General features: G+C 39.0%; 1 long non-coding RNA gene across 1 annotated transcript in view; it reads left to right on the top strand.

Moving 5' to 3' along the window:
- The window catches only part of LOC142244248 (uncharacterized), a 428,197-nt gene extending 421,041 nt beyond the window's left edge, over positions 1-7,156 (top strand). Inside the window, exons 4-5 of the long non-coding RNA XR_012724487.1 lie at positions 4,365-4,434; positions 6,964-7,156. This is a non-coding gene — a long non-coding RNA (uncharacterized LOC142244248). The remainder of the gene's footprint in view (positions 1-4,364; positions 4,435-6,963) is intronic.
- The last annotated feature ends 11,388 nt before the right edge of the window (positions 7,157-18,544 follow it).

Raw genomic sequence — 18,544 nt, 5'->3', positions numbered from 1 at the left:
ACTGGTGAAAAAAGCCGAATTGTCTAATTCATTCAAGTTTCAAAACTTGCTTAGCGGGTGGACGCCCAGGATAATTCCTGTATCCGTGCCCTGGAAGGATCTTTTATCTTGGAGCCTAAACCACCGGTTTGCCTTTCAAGAGCCGGGGTGTGAGCTGACACAGCCTCGGTGGTATCTTCGTTCCAGGCACCAGGAGTTCATACAAGGGAAAAACTTGCTACATCCCCGCTGGAAACTCCGTGCTCAGGTACTAAAGAAATCTATAGCGCAGAGACTGCATTTGCCTCTGGAAACCTCAGAATGGTGATTGTTTAACGCAAACCTGCTATACTCCTGTAAATGTCCATAGCGGTAACACGCTAGAAGTGCAGGAAAATTCAAATCCACCAAGAAAAGTGTGGCTTATGTGCAGCGCATGGTTCATAGTAATACCTGAAGGTTTCCACGGAACTACAGTATAACAACCTATACAGTGCCTACAAGTAGTATTCAACCCCCTGCAGATTTAGCAGGTTTACACATTCGGAATTAACTTGGCATTGTGTCATTTGGACTGTAGATCAGCCTGGAAGTGTGAAATGCACTGCAGCAAAAAAGAATATTTCTTTTTTTATTTTTTTTTTAAATTGAGAAAAGTTTATTCAGAGGGTCATTTATTATTCAACCCCTCAAATCACCAGAATTCTGTTTGGTTCCCCTAAAGTATTAAGAAGTATTTCAGGCACAATGTGCTTCACATGTTTGTATTAATTATCTCTTTTTCCAGCCTTTTCTGACTAATTAAGACCCTCCCCAAACTTGTGAACAGCACTCATACATGGTCAACATGGGAAAGACAAAGGAGCATTCCAAGGCCATCAGAGACAAGATCGTGGAGGGTCACAAGGCTGGCAAGGGGTACAAAACCCTTTCCAAGGAGTTGGGCCTACCTGTCTCCACTGTTGGGAGCATCATCCGGAAGTGGAAGGCTTATGGAACTACTGTTAGCCTTCCACGGCCTGGACAGCCTTTGAAAGTTTCCTCCCGTGCCGAGGCCAGGCTTGTCCGAAGAGTCAAGGCTAACCCAAGGACAACAAGGAAGGAGCTCCGGGAAGATCTCATGGCAGTGGGGACATTGGTTTCAGTCAATACCATAAGTAACGTACTCCACCGCAATGGTCTCCGTTCCAGACGAGCCCATAAGGTACCTTTAGTTTCAAAGCGTCATGTCAAGGCTCATCTACAATTTGCTCATGATCACTTGGAGGACTCTGAGACAGACTGGTTCAAGGTTCTCTGGTCTGATGAGACCAAGATCGAGATCTTTGGTGCCAACCACACACGTGACGTATGGAGACTGGATGGCACTGCATACGACCCCAAGAATACCATCCCTACAGTCAAGCATGGTGGTGGCAGCATCATGCTGTGGTGCTGTTTCTCAGCCAAGGGGCCTGGCCATCTGGTCCGCATCCATGGGAATATGGATAGCACGGCCTACCTGGAGATTTTGGCCAAGAACCTCCGCTCCTCCATCAAGGATCTTAAGATGGGTCGTCATTTCATCTTCCAACAAGACAACGACCCAAAGCACACAGCCAAGAAAACCAAGGCCTGGTTCAAGAGGGAAAAAATCAAGGTGTTGCACTGGCCTAGTCAGTCTCCTGACCTTAACCCAATTGAAAACTTGTGGAAGGAGCTCAAGATTAAAGTCCACATGAGACACCCAAAGAACCTAGATAACTTGGAGAAGATCTGCATGGAGGAGTGGGCCAAGATAACTCCAGACACCTGTGCCGGCCTGATCAGGTCTTATAAAAGACGATTATTAGCTGTAATTGCAAACAAGGGTTATTCCACAAAATATTAAACCTAGGGGTTGAATAATAATTGACCCACACTTTTATGTTGAAAATGTATTAAAAATTAACTGAGCAACATAACTTGTTGGTAAGATGTATGCATCTGTTAATAAATCCTGCTCTTGTTTGAAGTTTGCAGGCTCTAACTTATTTGCATCTTATCAAACCTGCTAAATCTGCAGGGGGTTGAAAACTACTTGTAGGCACTGTATACTTTTCAGAACGGAGTTTATTCTTGTGAACCTCCTGGAATTCCCTGGATTGACTTATTTATTTATCCTTCTACTTGTGGTAAATTTATAACCCTTTCTGCAAATACAAATTACAAACAAGTATTTTTATTTCTATTTTTAAGTAGATGGTAGCTACCGGCCGGGGCTCCACATGCACAAGTGTCTTTTATAGAGTTGTTTGAATGTACAAATTTATGTGTCCTATTATCGTTTATATATTCTTTTCTTGTAACTTACTATTCATTAATAATTCCATTTTGTGGCTTGCATCTTTTTATTAACATTTTACAAATTTTAATACAAGAAATACAAGGAATAAGGGAGGAATTAGGGAAAGGGAAAAAGGAATAGACATAAAGGAAAAAAGGAAAACCTACAGTTAAGTGTCACCTTTATGGCCAATGCTTCAAAAGTATTACCATCAAACGTTTTGTCGCCAACGTACTTGGAAAAACAAAAACAATAATATACATGAGAAATAATAATCATTATATGTCAGGTGGCTAAGTTATATGCAGACTAGGCATAAATGTATCCGCCTATAAAGACCATCTCAATTTGTATCTCAAAAAGTTATTTTCTTTCAATGCAAAACTATACTCATATGAATTATGTGATGATATCCATTCAATAATCTCTATTATGGAAGGTGCCTCTACTTGACTCCATTTTGAAGAAATAAGATGTTTTACTACGAGTAGAATATGGCAAATTATGTGTCTGCATGGGTCTTTAAACTCTTCTATACCAATTAACAATAGTGCCAGTTGGGGGGAGAGAATAAAACTCTGTGATGTAACTTTATTTATTAGATCACACACATCTTCCCACATCTTTTTTAAAGCTGGACCACTCCAAAAAATATGCAAAATAGACCCATTTTCTCCACACTCTCTCCAGCACGAAGGAGAGTTAGATACTGACATTTTGTGTAGCTTTTGAGGAGTAAAATACCAGCGTGAAAGCATCTTAAGGTAAGTTTCTTGCAACGTGGCGCAGGAAGTGTTGGATAATGTTAAATTCAATGATTTTTGCCACTGTTCCAATTGAAAAGTCTGACCAAGATCTTTCTCCCAGTTCAGAATATTTGATCTTTTATCAAATTGGAGGTCTTCATTAATAATGGCATATATGTTGCTAGTTTTCCAATAAAAATTATTTTGTGGGTTAAATAAAATATCCAACAAAATATTTTCATTTTGTGAGTGGAAAATAAAATACTAATCATAATCAAAATATAGATGGTTTTTGGTTCAGCGCAGATTTTTTACACATAGGAATTCATTTCTATATACATAATTCTTCTAATTATAGTCTAGGCAATAAAGGTTTTTTTGCCTTAGAAATCTAGCTGCAGAACCATTAAAACATTGGCTTTTAGCGCTGACCTTTTTTCATACAGATTTTTATCTTACTCCCAAGTCCCAACACTTAACTACTTCTGACCATGTTGTCCAGGAACCTCCTGAATAAGTGCGATATAACACATTCAATACATTACACCTTATATATTATTATATTATATAATAATATATATACATTAATATATATTACATTCATTACTAACACTTATCACATTCTACATCATAATATTTAACATTACATTACAATTCACATAACACTATATACAAAATACACAATACCTTCAAATTAAGCAACATAACAATACAATGACATGACTGGTGTCTTCAGGGTTAGGAAAGTGACATCCACACACAGTTCACCATGCTAACATCTGAATGGATAATATTTTTCTAGGACCAGTAGTTATCAGATGATTTCCAGGTATGTTTTTGGGGGTGGCGGGGGGTTGTAATGTTGAATATCCCATATGTCTGCTGGTTATTTTACGTAGTGGAAATATTCTTCATAGAAATGTGAAGTCCAGTTTACATAAATCCAGCACGATTTAGTAAAACATAGATTATAATCCATGGATTATAGGCAATACAACTTTGCATTACTGTATTTAATGTTGCATGCTCATAAACGTTGTGTTTGGATATTTCCTAGATACAAACAAGCAGTTGCGTGGGGTGTCATGAAAAAGGAATTTATGATTTGATCAGCTGAATAGAAGCTCATGTCCTTGGTTGTGGGTGAACGGCGTTAGCAGCACTTAATAAGAATAAACATGTCTCACACATGTTCACTGCTCCCAGTTCAACAGCTTCAGATGCATAGGTTAATAGAGAATGGCATTTAAGTAAAGAATGCAGGCTGGTAATAGTTATTATTTTTGACTGTGGCTTGTCCTGATTTGTTTTATTCCTATGTCAATTAATTACAGGTTACACTTACCTGGCAATCATTGTCTGGCAAGCCCTGGCAGTTCTTTTTGGACCCACCTATTATTTTGGGTAAGATAAACAAAACACAGACTATGAGATGGACTGTTAAAGTTGGTACAAAAATGTTAGCAAATACTTATGTATTAAATTAAAGACTAGAAAGCTCCAGAACATTTAGATAGAAGACAGACGACTCCTGTCAGTTTACTAAGTATCAGTGGTAATTCAATCATGCTATAGTAACATTGTAAACATTTTGCAGATTTTCTTTTGTTTATCCGGTTCACATGATGGATAAATGATTTAAACCCCCTATTTTCATTTTATTTTATAAATCAGTTGATAGATCCCTAATTCTTTATGCTTTAGATGCTATTATTATTATTATTATTATAGCAATCGAATGTACAAAATACATGTGCACACATAATGCAATTATTGATGATTGAACAGCCTATAGAGATAGCTATAAAAACAAGATAATAGAATAAATCTTTATGGCATTAAATATGTACAACCCTTTGGAAATGGACTACTTGTTTCCACATATATTTTTAAAGAGGTATACCACTGCTAATGAGATCCTTTCTTTTATCCTAACTATTCCTAATAAACACTTTTCTAATATACTTCTGCTATCTACTCTGTTCCTGTAAGCTTATCTCTAAAAGGTTGGTAAACACCTTTATTGTTTTTATAGCTTTGATCCTTCCGGCTGCAGACAGGAATCGGACCAACTGAGAAGGGCTTGTTACTGCCTCTCTGTGAGTGAAAGCAGTCTAGGCACGCAGGTCCAGATCACACTTTATCTCCACTTAGCCCCCAAATAGTGCCCTGCTCAGTTGGTCTGATTCCGGTCTGCAGCTGGAAGGATCAAAGCTACAACAATAATATACTGTAGGTATTTAAAAACCTCTTAGAAAAAAGCTTACAGGAGCAGAGTAGATGGCAGAAATATATTAGGAAAGCGTTAGTTAGGAAGAGATAGGATAAATGTAAGGGGGTGACGTTAGTAGTGGAAAAACCTCTATAAGCACTGCATGTGCTACGAAACAAGTACCTTTGCTGTATATGCTACTGTTCTAATAGGATAATCTTATTTAAAAACACTGCACCAGTCAATCAAAGAAATAAGCCACAAAAATTATAAACAACTCTATATATATTATAAAATAAAGCCACCTTGACTGCTATATGTTCTCTATTACAAAATTGCATGATTTGGAGGTTTACAGAGCCATAGCATGGTAGAATGTTTAAGCCCTAAATAATAAAATTGGATTTCGTCTTTAGCATGTAGCTTAGATAGAAGTTTGACATCTCTATTTAAAACTGTACAATGATCTATTCAGTTATATTTGTACAGCTGAATGTGACAAAGTGAAAAAAAAAATCTATTTTCTTTTAAGAGTGAATTTGAATGACAAGGGGACATCCAATATGTTTATAGGAAAAGAAAAAAGTTTACACACCGTCATAGAATGGGATTCTGTTTGGTGGGTGTCAGTGTCTAGGGTAGAGAATAGTCAGGAGACAGATACTGTTTAATGCCATTTATAATTTAACTTGATTTTTAAAAATTATAAAGTTCTTAAAGGCATAAAGGAAGTTATATTTCTTACAATAAATTAAAGTCAAATTTATAAAATACTTTACTTAACATTAAAATTACTAGCTTAAATTTTTGAGAATGCCATATTAATCATTTCTGATCTGCATAGCAAATATGGTTTACAAATTACACAGATATGTTGCGCATCTGTCAGATATTATTTTAATGTTCATCATCGACAAACAGCCAGATTTAAGATGATAACCATAACTGATTTTTCTTTTCAGTAGTGGAGTATATAAAAACATTGCAATGAATAACATTTTAGAAGTGTGAGACATGCACATTCATATTTGTAGTGAATTACCAAAGCCACAAGCTAATACACAGGCATTTATTTCATGTTTGGCTGCTGTCCCCCTTAAACCATTTCAAATGATCCCTTAATTAAATACAGAGGAAAATGGATAACTGAATTTTCACCCAGACTATATCATATCACTTTTTGTGGGTTGGCGGTCCCCGTTATATGAGTTTCATCAGGTTTTCATTAATATTGTAATTTTGTTGGAATGTCTATATTTTAATTAGCATTTTGTTAGTTCACAACTCTAACAGCAAAATAGTATCAATCCCCAACTTCAGAATGGTGCGCAAAGGCATCCATGTTTGCTTTTCTCTATCGAAAGATCTTTCATTCAGTGAAAAATCTTTTGGACACAAATAGTGATGGAGGACCCCCCCGATGTTCGGGATCGGGAGCCTCACCCGCCCAAATGTTTTGTAAAAATCGAGTTTGGGTTCTGAGATAATGCATGCATAGCCATGTGACCAGTCTGTAAGCCAATGTCTGTACAACATTCACGCCAGACTGGTCACATGGCTATGACATCATGGAAGGTCCTTTAGTCAGTGGTGGTTACCTGGGGGTACTGCAATGATCGACACAGAAGCAGAAGCGGCCAGGAAACAGAGTCTGCAGGACGCGTCGCGGGACCTGTAAATACAATCACAAATGTTTTTTAATAATGTGCTTTTTTTTACAGCCCCTGGACCCGAACTGGACCTGAACTGGAACCTGAGATTCCCAGAAAGCTTGTGTTTTGGATCGTTTACACGACCACTATGTGTTCGGTATGAACCCCGAACTTTAGAGCTCGGGTTCATCCATCACTAGACACAAATGATCTTTTTTGAAAGAGTAGAATTAAAAAGATTGTTTGTTTGACACTCAGTATCATTAGACATGTATGGCTTGGTTGAACAACTGTAATGAAAAATCTGGTCTAAAATGCATTCAGCTGCATGGGTGACACTATTGTTCACAGATCATCATTTGTGTAACACTGTTTAATGCCCTGTGCGCACGCTGCGGATTTACTGAGGATTTTACCACGGATTTCCCATGGATTTGTTGCAGAAAATGTGTCTAACATCGCTGCAGTCATTCCCCAGCAAATCCTATGGGTTTTTAAAAAATCCTGCATTTTTTTATACCCACGGATTTACACGCGGATTTTCCGCTGCGGAATTAATGAGCATGTCACTTCTTTTCCGTAGGTACCTGCGGCTTTTGCCATAGATAATGGTAAAAATCCGCGGTGACCAACTTGGGAAAATCCACGGCAAATTGCGGCAAACCGCTGTAAAACCGCATGCAGATTTCATTGAGGTTTTGGTGCGTTTTTTTACCGCGGGTGCAGGATTTTTTAAGAGGGTCTGTTCTTTTCTTAAGAAAAAGGCACTTTTTAGTGCGCACATAGCCTTATGTAATGTTTAGGTCTTTCTTTTGTACCGGATCGCTTATTTTTAAATTATAACAGTTAAAGAAAGTCTTTGTAACAAGATCACCTCTCAAGAGAAGCAGAGTACGATTATTGCCGTCTGGTTGGAACATCCATACTGGGTCACTTTAGCAATTAATGGATGTCGTTGCACAGGGCCTTTAGAGCTCTTGTTGCACTGTCACAATCTATTCTACTGTAACAACAGTACCACTACCTTTACTATCTCTCTGTCACAGTTTAAGGTTATTGAAAGTCTATGGAGATGTTTCATTTTTCTAGGAACAAAGTACAAATAGCAACTCTCTACAACTTTGCAGTTTTTATTATTTCCATTTTTTTTCCTCTTTTTGTACTCTAGATCCCAATTCAGATGCTTACAGACCTACATGGCTGTTGATTTCTGCTAGACCTTCCAGTCTTTTATTATGGTCCTAACTAGAGATGAGTGGACTCGTGGATATTTGGGATCGCCGAATTCGCATGGGCTGAATAAAAAAAAGTTTGATTTGGGAAACGAACTTGACCCTGAATAACGAACCTCATAAAAATAAATGGGGATGAAAAGTTCAGTCCTGTAAAATGGTCATAGTAAGGGCTAGGGGGATACAAAAGGAAGCTAAATGGGGGTAAGAGCATGACAGTTATACATCACTTGTTTCCAGGAAGATAACACTTCTGTCATCCTCTTTTCCAGGCTTCTTTTTTTACATGTTGTGCTAGCACTGCCTGCATCAAGGGTGTCCTCTGTACATTTATCTCCTTGGGGATCTTCAGCAAAATAGGTGGCACATGCACACACTGCCATGCAAAGGTCTTCAGCCAAATTGTGCATTGGTTGGTGCATGCACACATTCAGACTTTGGCTCAATGAAAAGTCGAGATCTCAATTTGCACATGCACACAACCACTGGCACCATTTTGCTGAAGACTGTCAGATGTGAGTGTGAGTATGCATCTACAGTAGTGGCATTTTGCTGAAGACCCCAGGGAGATGAACGTGCACAAGCAGTGCTAGCACAACATTTGAAAAAGAAGCTCGTACAAACGTGGTGGAGCTATGCCAGAGCATTTTTTATTATACTCACATTTGGACTGCTGGACATTGCTGCTCTCATTTCGGAGCCTCATCTCCTCCTTCCATCGCCGTCCTCCATCCCAGCTCCGTGTGTATGACGTATCGTACATCATCCACACAAAGGTCTCCGTTATGCTGCTGCACATGCATACTTTTCTCTGCCCTTCTAAGGGCAGAGCAAAGTACTGTAATTTACAGGTGTGGGGAAAGGTAAAAGACTGGAGGCGCAGTAAAATTCTTTGAGCTGCTCTCAGCAGAGCAGATCAAAGTGCTCTTGGGCAGGAGCATAATGGAGGCCTCTGTGTGGGTGGCATAGGACGCATCATCTATACAGAGCAGGTAAGGAGGACGGCGACTGTACAGAATAGAGAGGAGTAAACTAACAACACACAAGAAGAAGGAGGCGATCATAAGGTTCAACATATTTTTATTATTATTAGTGCGGAAAGGTGGTGGGAACAAGGCAAGCGGATTACATCACCACAGTCAGTACAAAAATAGCAACAATGTACTAAGTATATGTAAAAATAGATGTAAATATCTAGTCAAACAGTGCAAGGTTGACCCAGGAGAGGTTAATACTAGTATTAGCATACTCATAGAGATGGTACTAAGCAGCAACCCTTAATATAAGATATATCTCCTGCGTATATATAGAATACCAACAATATGTGGGCACACGATTAGAACTAGCAGACACCTAGTATAAATAGTCTATAAATGCAAATGATGGATGGTCTATTCCTTCAGGGCAAAGAGGTTCTTCAATATACACCTGTAGCAGCGGTGGAGACGCACACTAATGCAGAGGAGCACAACAATGACAATCATATACTCAAATGGAAGAGCATACAACTATCTTAAATAAGATAGAGTTAAATACATCCATTCAGAATAGAGTTTATGGTTATATCATAATGTGCTCCTGCAGCAGTGATGGAATCCAGCACCGACACAGGGACCACATTACTAAATCAATTGCTCCGAGGGTAAGGCATCCATAGTCTACACAGTTGCTGTATACCAAAAGAGAGAGAGAGATCACTGCAAATCTTTAAATCAAGGGCGCCAAAGGCACAATTAGACAAGACAAGCCATATAGAAAATAAACATTACCTAGATAGAAATGACTGTGGAGGGAATGCGCCCGATGTGCATTTCGGAGTGTACCTTCATCAGGGAGCGTGAATAGAGAGAATAGAGAGGAGGTGCTGGACTGAGACTAGAGATGTCCATCAGAACCCACCGCCCTACAGGTGAGTATAATAAAAGATGTTATTTACATTATACAGCATGGCCTGGGCACTGATATACAGCATTCTATATAAAAGAGCTTACTGGTGGTGGCCGAAGCTTATAGGGGACAAATCTGGTGGCAGGTTCCCTTTAAGCTTTAGAAAATGAAGTGTAATGGCAGAAAATGCAGAACACCAATAATACACGGCAAAAAAATTACTTGTTTCTGCTGGAACAGATACTTATACATCCATGTATGGACTTAAGAAAGGGTCATGTAAAAACCTAGAAAAGCTTGCTGGCTATGTATATAACTAAACAAGAGTCTACCAGTGTTGCCAACTTGACATTTTATTTTTTCTGGACAGCTTATCAAAAAATTACAGACAATATTTTTTAGGGAAACATTGGAAAACCATAATAAATCATTCTGATTACAAATAACACATGTCTTTACCTCTTAGTTCTGATATGAAGACATTAGCTGCATTCATGCTCAAAATGTAAAATAATGATAATTACAGTCAAAATAAATTGTTTCCTCCGCTTCAAAAAAATCATGGAAGCCTTAATTTTTTTATAGACAGTTCAAAAAAGTGCCACTTTTTAAGAACTGTCCTGGAATTTCTGGATGGTAGGCAACCGTGGAGTCTACAGACTATTTATTATAGCATTTATGCCCTATTTTTGTCTTGTTTTTGTGTTTTAAGCCTGTTTATGATTTTCACCAAGTTGATTTTTTTTATTTGCACCTTTGTCCATTTTTTATGTTTGCATGCATCTTTTTTTTATAGTTGCTTGGCTTTTGTTTTCTAGATATCTTTAAGGCTGATCCATCAATTACAAATTATAAAAAGTTGCAAGTTTTTATTGCAAATGTACTCCAGTCCCAGGACCCTCATCTTTTCTCACCTTTAGTAATTTTTTTTATATGCCTTTAATTTTTGTGCAAAATTGCAATATTTTAGTGGACCATGTGACTTTTTCTTCTAAAAAGTAGAATAAGGTTTATAGCACACTTGGAATTATGGGTGCTCAAGAAGGGATCAAACTCATCATTAGATACAGAATAAACTTGGCTCACCAAAATTAATCTAAGAACTTTATTATGCAGGCAACCCAAAAAATCCAACATATAATATTTCAACCTCTATATTTGAGTCTTCACCAAGAGGCTCTCTCCTCCCTGCGTATAAGATGCTAGTCAAGAATCTATTGTGTCTGATGAATACCCAAATATAGGGTCGAAACGTTACATTTTTTATTTTTTGGATTGCCTGCATAATAAAGTCCTTATTTTCATTTTGATGTGCCAAATTTTTTCTGTTTCTTTTTCTTCTAAAAGAAATTAAAAAAAGCTGATAGACAAATCCAAAGAAGAAAGATTATGAACTATGTGCGCTATTTTGAAGATGTTATCGGGAACCATTTCTTCCTTAAAATATGATGATAAGTAGAGACACAGTTAATAAGTGACTGGTGATTTTAGGCTTTATATTTGTTCAACATTTCTTAGTTATTAAGGCGATATATTATAAAACATACAAGCATAAGACTCATTCACACAGATTACATTGTTTTATACACAACACTCATTCTCCAACCTTGAACTTCAGCTTTCGTTCTGTTTTCAGAAAGGCTGGAAATTGAATCACATCAAACCACAGCTTTTAATCACTGATAAAAAAAAGTAGCATTGGTATTTCGATAAAAGATAAGAATGCAAACCTAAAAATAGTCTACTGATAAGACCTAACTCTAAATCTGAACACAGCTCCGGCTATCAGTCATAAATATTTGGGCAAATGTCTGAGACACATTAATCATGTTCTTTGCTTACTAATGCCCTGAGAGTGACATCTGCAACAAGCCGGGTGTGTCTTGTAGATGTATAGTAAAACTTGCCTTTATTATGGAAGGTAATTTTTATAATCGTTGTAAGATAAGGCATTAAAGAATGTTCTTCTCTAGCTCTACTTGTAGGTGGCAGAATTAAATCATTAAAAATCTAACCCTAAAGGTACGGCTCCAAGGCAACATGATATAATAGTAATACACGCCATTTAGATTAAGACTACAGTGTTTATAAGAAAAAGTTGACAGTGTATTGCAATCATCACAAAATAATTAACCATATTACATTTTTGCAAAAAATTACAAGGACACATTTTTTTAAAGGCTATGCCATGCCATATTATGATGGCATGCATTTATCACAATTCACAGGTAATTTAATGTTTCCATGAAGCCCAAGGCCGCGATTTAGGCTATGTGCTCACTTTGCGTTTTTTCATGTGTTTTCGCAGCTTTTTGAACTGCAGCGTTTTAGTACCAAAATGCATGCATGTTGATTTTCCAGCAAAGTCTATGGAAAATTGGGATTTCTTGTGCGCACAATGCTGTTAAAAACGCAGCGTTTCAGTTGCAGAAAATTTGGCAAAAACTCAGCGTTTAAAGAAGCAGCATGTCAATTGTTTTTGCCATTTTGGCAGCGTTTTAATAACATTAGAGTCAAGGAGAACTTTCAAAGCGCAATCTTAATCAAAATCCCAGCGTTTTACATGCTTTTTTGACAAAATAAATGCATGCGTTTTATACTTTATAATATGGAATTAATATGTCCCTTTCCACACACACAGAGTCCGACAATTAAATTAATGAAAATCCATAATTGTACGTTATTTTATGCATAAATATTAAAATATAGTTATAATTTTAATTAAATTATTTATTTTGTGTATGATTTTAATCATGATATTTGTTATCATTTTTTTCCGTTTTTTTCAAAGTGTTTGAATGTTAAAACTTTATTTAGTAGTGTATTTGTATTCAGAAAACATCTGACTTAAAGCAATGAAAAAGCATGTAAATCGCAGCAAAAACGCGGCTGAAAGGCGGTAAAAACGCAAGCGTATTTATAGCGTTTTTGTGGTCAACACCAAATTTGACAGACAATTTCTGCCAGAGGATCCGTTTAGAACTGCATCTACCTCGACGCAAAGTGCGCAAATAGCCTTAAAGTGTTTTCATCAGATTGTGCTTTCATCAGATTGTGCTTTCATCAGATTGTGCTTTCATCAGATTGTGCCATTTTTGCTGTTTATATGCCAGAACCAGTTAGCTTTGCCAATTCGACTGGAGCCTGGCCAAGCCCAACTGTCTAATTCATGAAAATGTTATGCTATTTTAGTAGCACAAATTTAATCAGAAATGTTCTCCAGTCACTGATTGGAGTAAAACTTCGGGTTGTGGTCCACACCAGTTGTAAGATAAAACTAATTCATAAAAGTGGTTCTCCGGGAATAGAAAAAACTAACTAAGAAACGGTAATTATTATACATAAATGGCTAACTACATTCAATTAGCAAATCACAATTCTTTTTTCTAGTGAGGTAATTATTATAGGATTAAAATGGCAGCTATCTTGTTGTACTGACAAGCCTGTCCTACAATGTTAGGGAAGGTGACTGTGAGCATGTGCAATAGGTAACCCCACCCCCCTTCCTTCAATTGTAGTAAGATCTGCTCCACTAATACTATTGGAGATTCCAAGAATGCTGAAGTAAGCAGGGGCATTCAAACTGTCTTCCTGAATGACAATACATGGTATTGATTATCTCCAGTGCACAGGTGTCAGGAGTGTAGCACAGCCTGATGTGATCTCAGGGCGATCTAGGATCAGAAGATCACAGTGCATTGTGGATCACAGATCCACATTAGTGCCCACTCACCATTTACCCTGAGTTAGGGCTACATATTTCTATCCGGTACTGAAGGAGTTAATGGTTCAATCATATCCTGCCGTGATCTAACAGGTAGTTTTAATGCCAGCTGCAGCCACTCACTTCTGCTATAAATATCCACTCCTCAGTCCTTCCTATGTCAGATATACAGTAGCTCATTCCTATGCAGTCCACTTGGAGTGAACCAGTCTCTGAAGAAAGCTGAGGTGTCGATTCAGTTGCAGCTGAGAAGTTCTTCCCAGAGTTTTATTTGTTGTGTCTTACTCCTCTGTCTTTCCTATCTCGTGTTTTCTTATGTCAGTCACGAGACTAGTGTGTCGCTGACCAGCACCACTAGTCAGAGTGAAGTTCAGAGCCAGTGAGGGCCTAGACACGTGTTTGGCATATGGGGAAAAGGACCCATCTAGGGACTTTAGGGAGGTCAGAGATCAGCCTCAGGTGAGTGTTAGGAGGTGACCCCACTCCCTTCTCCGTAACGCCAGGGCCCACCAATATGTGTGGTGCTGTTGTAGCCTGTGTGTTGCAGCCCTCCATGGGAATTTTCTTATACCTGGCAGAACCCCGATAGTCACTGCGTGACAACAGCATAGACGTTTCCTTCTGTGCAAGTTCACAGGCAACTGTACTAAAATTCTAGAATCAGGTTCTGTCAATGTAATAGGTAGAGATGAGCAATGGTGCCAAGAATCAGATCGGTTCAGGATCACCAAGCCTGCCTGAGATCACCGATCGGATCATTGATCCTAGCCAAACCCATTAAATTCAATAGGAGGCAAAAGTGATGTGTTGTAAAATGGTATAGGGTGGGCTGTAAAAGAAAGAAAATAAAAAAGGGTTAAAGCAGTACATAATTACTGAGTCCCCACAGCTGCAGCACTACGTCCAGGTCCGATAGTTATATCTCATCCATATTCACTGCTTTCCTCTTCCACCGGCATCTTTGATTGACTGCCAATGGACTACGCCCCCACCCTCTGAAACAGCGTTTCTGATTGGTTGGAATCACAAACGCTGTCTGTGTCCTTACTCTGGTGGTAAATAAATATCTAAAACAATTGGCGTAGGGTCCCACTGTATTGATACCAGCACAGATAAAGCCACGGCTAGAGGCTGCAGCACCAGCCAATCGCTTATCGTTAGTGAGTATCAAAATTATAGGAACCACAAGCAGCTAATTTTTCAATTATTTAAATAAATAACACACCTGCATTTCCTGGCACAAAAAGGTTTTATTTTGAGAAAAAGAGATGCAGATTGGGTACTGAAATTCTTACACCCTATTCCTGCACCTAATCTATAGTTCATGGCAAATAAAACACATCACTACCACATTATACCGCATGCAGTAGTCATGCAGTTGTTTGCTGGGAGGTGTAGATTGGGTGCAGGAATATAGTGTAAAAACTTCAGCACCAAATCTGCATCTCTTGGCAAAATAACACAGTTTTTGTGCCAGGAGATGCAGGTCTGTGAACTCAGTGAGAGTTCATTGAGGTCAGCTGGGGTCAGGTTACCTGTGATCACAGGTGGAGCGCCACTGGAACCATGAGCTGTGACCGTAACTAACCTGAGTGACATCACCCCTCATCACTGAGGCTCAGTCTCTGCCTAAAGCTCACAGCGTTAGGTCATGTTCCATGATCACACACTGTGTCTTCAGTAATGTAGCAGAGCTGGAATCATCGTGGGACCTTGTGGGGATTATGTCGGACATCGGTGTTTTGGGGGTTAATAAAGTGGTGAAAGAGGGTGTTTTTTGTCTTTTATTTAAACCATAGGATTTTTTTGATGTTTGTGTTTATTTACTTTCACTTACAGATTAGTAGTGGGTGGTCTCATAGACGACTCGCCTTATTAATCTAGGGCTTAGTGGCAGCTGTGAATTGCCATTAACCCCTTGTCACCCCAATTGCAACCGCACCAGGGCAATTGGGAACAGCTAGGTAAAGTGCCGACATTTTTACATCTAATGTATTAAACTATCCTTGGCTGCTGCAGGTTGCTATTTTTAGGCTGGGGAGCTCAATAAGAATGGGTCTCCCCAACCTGAGAATGTCAGCTCCCAGCTGTTGGACTTTATCATGGGTAAGTATCAAAATTGAAAGGACCACATGTCATTTTTTAAATTATTTATTTAGATAATTTTTCACAAAGCTTCATGCAGTTCCTCCTATTTGGATACAAAGCCAAGATAAACTCACAGCTGGTGGCTACAGCCTGTAGCCGTGGATTTATCTGTGCTGGTATAAATACAAGGGGGAACCTACACCAATTGATTTATTTATATATTTATTTATTTTATAACTCAATAGAGACCCGCACACAGCATTTGTGATTCCAGCCAACCACATAAGCTGTCTGGGGCTGGGTCTGACAGCAGCCACTTGAAGACACCGGTGAATGGGGAAAGCAGTGAATATGGATGAGAGATAATTATCAGACCCGGAAGTAGTGCTGCAGCTGTGGGGACTCAGTAACTATGTACTGCTTTAACCCTTTTTGCTTTCTTTTTTTTTACAGTGGCCAATCAGAGCCCTGCCAATACTTGACATGGCTGTGATGGGCAGTAAGAGGATGGTTTTTGCCATCCGAACACTTACCAATCCTTGGCAAGATTGCCATCTTTTGCGGTTAATGATCGGATGTCCGATCCCAATCCGATCCAGCCAAATATAGCATGATTTTAACATTTTCCGATCTTTGATGATCAGTTTTACTCATCTCTAGTAATATGACAACAGCCATTTTAATTCTTTAGTGATTGCATCCTCACACAAAATGATTTGGATTTGATTTACATCTAATTAAATGTATTAAGGAATTAATTACTAATAACATAACCTGTATTTATTTTTTTTCTCATTCCTGGAGAACCACTTGAAGTGGCATTCGTCTCATATTAAATAAAGAAGTCTGGATCATTAAGACTGGCTTTCAAAATGCCAGTGTTAATGAACCTAACCCTAAAGGGCACTTTACACACAGCGACATCGCTAGCGATGCCGCTAGCCAAAGCACCCGCCCCCATAGTTTGTGCGTCACGGGCAAATTGCTGCCTGTGGTGAACAATATTGATAGGAAGCATCACACATGCTTAGCTTCCTAGTGACGATGCTGTAGACGACGAAAAACCTCTTTTTTAAGGGGGAGGTTCGTGTGCCGTCACAGCGACGTCCCACAGAGGCCCGCTAATAGAAACGGAGGGGTGGAGACCAGCCGCATTAATGACACGCCCACCTCACTGCCGGCAGGACGCAGGTACGTTGTTGTTCATCGTTCCCGGGGTGTCACATGTAGCGATGTGTGCTGCCTTAGGAACGACGAACAACCTGCGTCCCGCACCAGCAATGATATTTGGGAAATGAACGACGTGTCAACGATCAATGATTAGGTGAGTATTTTTGATCGTTAGCAGTTGCTCGTAGGTGTCACACACAACAACGTCGCTAACGAGGCCGGATGTGCGTCACGAATTCCGTGACCCCAATGATAGCTTGTTAGCGATGTCGTTACGTGTGAAGCGGCCTTAAATGAATGGGTTTGTCTATGTTTTCACACGGACTGTGTGTCCATGGGGAGGACGCACGTGACCATGATGTTTGTCACGCGTCGATGTGTCAGTTTTCTGCCGACAACGAGGATTTTACACGAACTGCACACTGATGTGATCCATGTAACATCACTGTGATACATAGGGGAGAAAACACAGGTCACATAAAAATAAAGAATTTTTATACTTACTTATCTCCGGTGCTGCTGTCTCTGCCTCTGCTGTTACTTCCGGGCCTGCTCATCATGCTCATGCATATTAACTCAGACGTAACAGCAGCGCGGAAGACGGCAGTGACAGAGACCGGTAAGTATTCAAGTTCAAGCTGTCCGTGTGCTATCCGGATGTCACAAGGATAACACAGGGAGGATAAGATATGCAAAACACATGCACAGACACATGCACACACGCACCTTTACTATGGACCATGCAAAACATTTGTGTTTTGCTTGGACCTGTGAAGGAGGCCTCACACACTTTGGCATGTGAATAATGAGATTATGAGGTATTGCCTTACTGAATGCACTTGGACTTGTAAATCATCAAGATCTGTTGCTGGCAGCTCCCTTTGTAATTGCCAACAAATGATGTCCCATTTGTGCTTGATGGGAGACAAATCTAGAGATGCTGCAAATCATGACAGCACATTTAGGTCACATTGGCTTCTCACAGTAGCATTTAGCAACATGTAGCTCATAGAAACTTTGGAGAAATGTATTGGTTAAAAACATAAAAGACACCACCTTGTGTAATATGCTTAAGGTCAGGACGCGCTATCCTGCTGGAGGTTAGCAGGCTAAAAAATACACTCCCTGACAGAAGTGCAGTTGCTTATCCATGTTATGTAAATAAAAGCTTATAACCTGACTTTAAATTAATCCATTGGTTTTATCAATTACTCTATTGAAAGCTGAAATAAAGTTGCTGCAAAGGTATAATATTGATCATTTAATGAACACAGACAGGTCAGATTTTGGCAAGACAATAGTTTTGTCGCCTTATTATATAACACACCCAATCCTAGTTTACATCCTCAACCTGTGCTCACTAAATGATAGGTTAATTAGTGGGTGTGAATAAAAAGAAACCCAGCACCCCAGACCTTCTGTAATACTTATATATGTTCTGAGGATTTCGATAGCGTAGGGCAATGACAATCAGAGACGAGTTCTTGGTACAAGATATTTTATAATATGTAACCACGGTAGATACACAACGGAAAACACAGCGGTACAA

Source organism: Anomaloglossus baeobatrachus, chromosome 6 (genome assembly GCF_048569485.1).
Source record: "Anomaloglossus baeobatrachus isolate aAnoBae1 chromosome 6, aAnoBae1.hap1, whole genome shotgun sequence".
Lineage (NCBI taxonomy): Eukaryota > Metazoa > Chordata > Amphibia > Anura > Aromobatidae > Anomaloglossus > Anomaloglossus baeobatrachus.
Note: the sequence above shows the minus strand (reverse complement) of the source record. Positions and strands in the feature narration are given on the sequence as shown.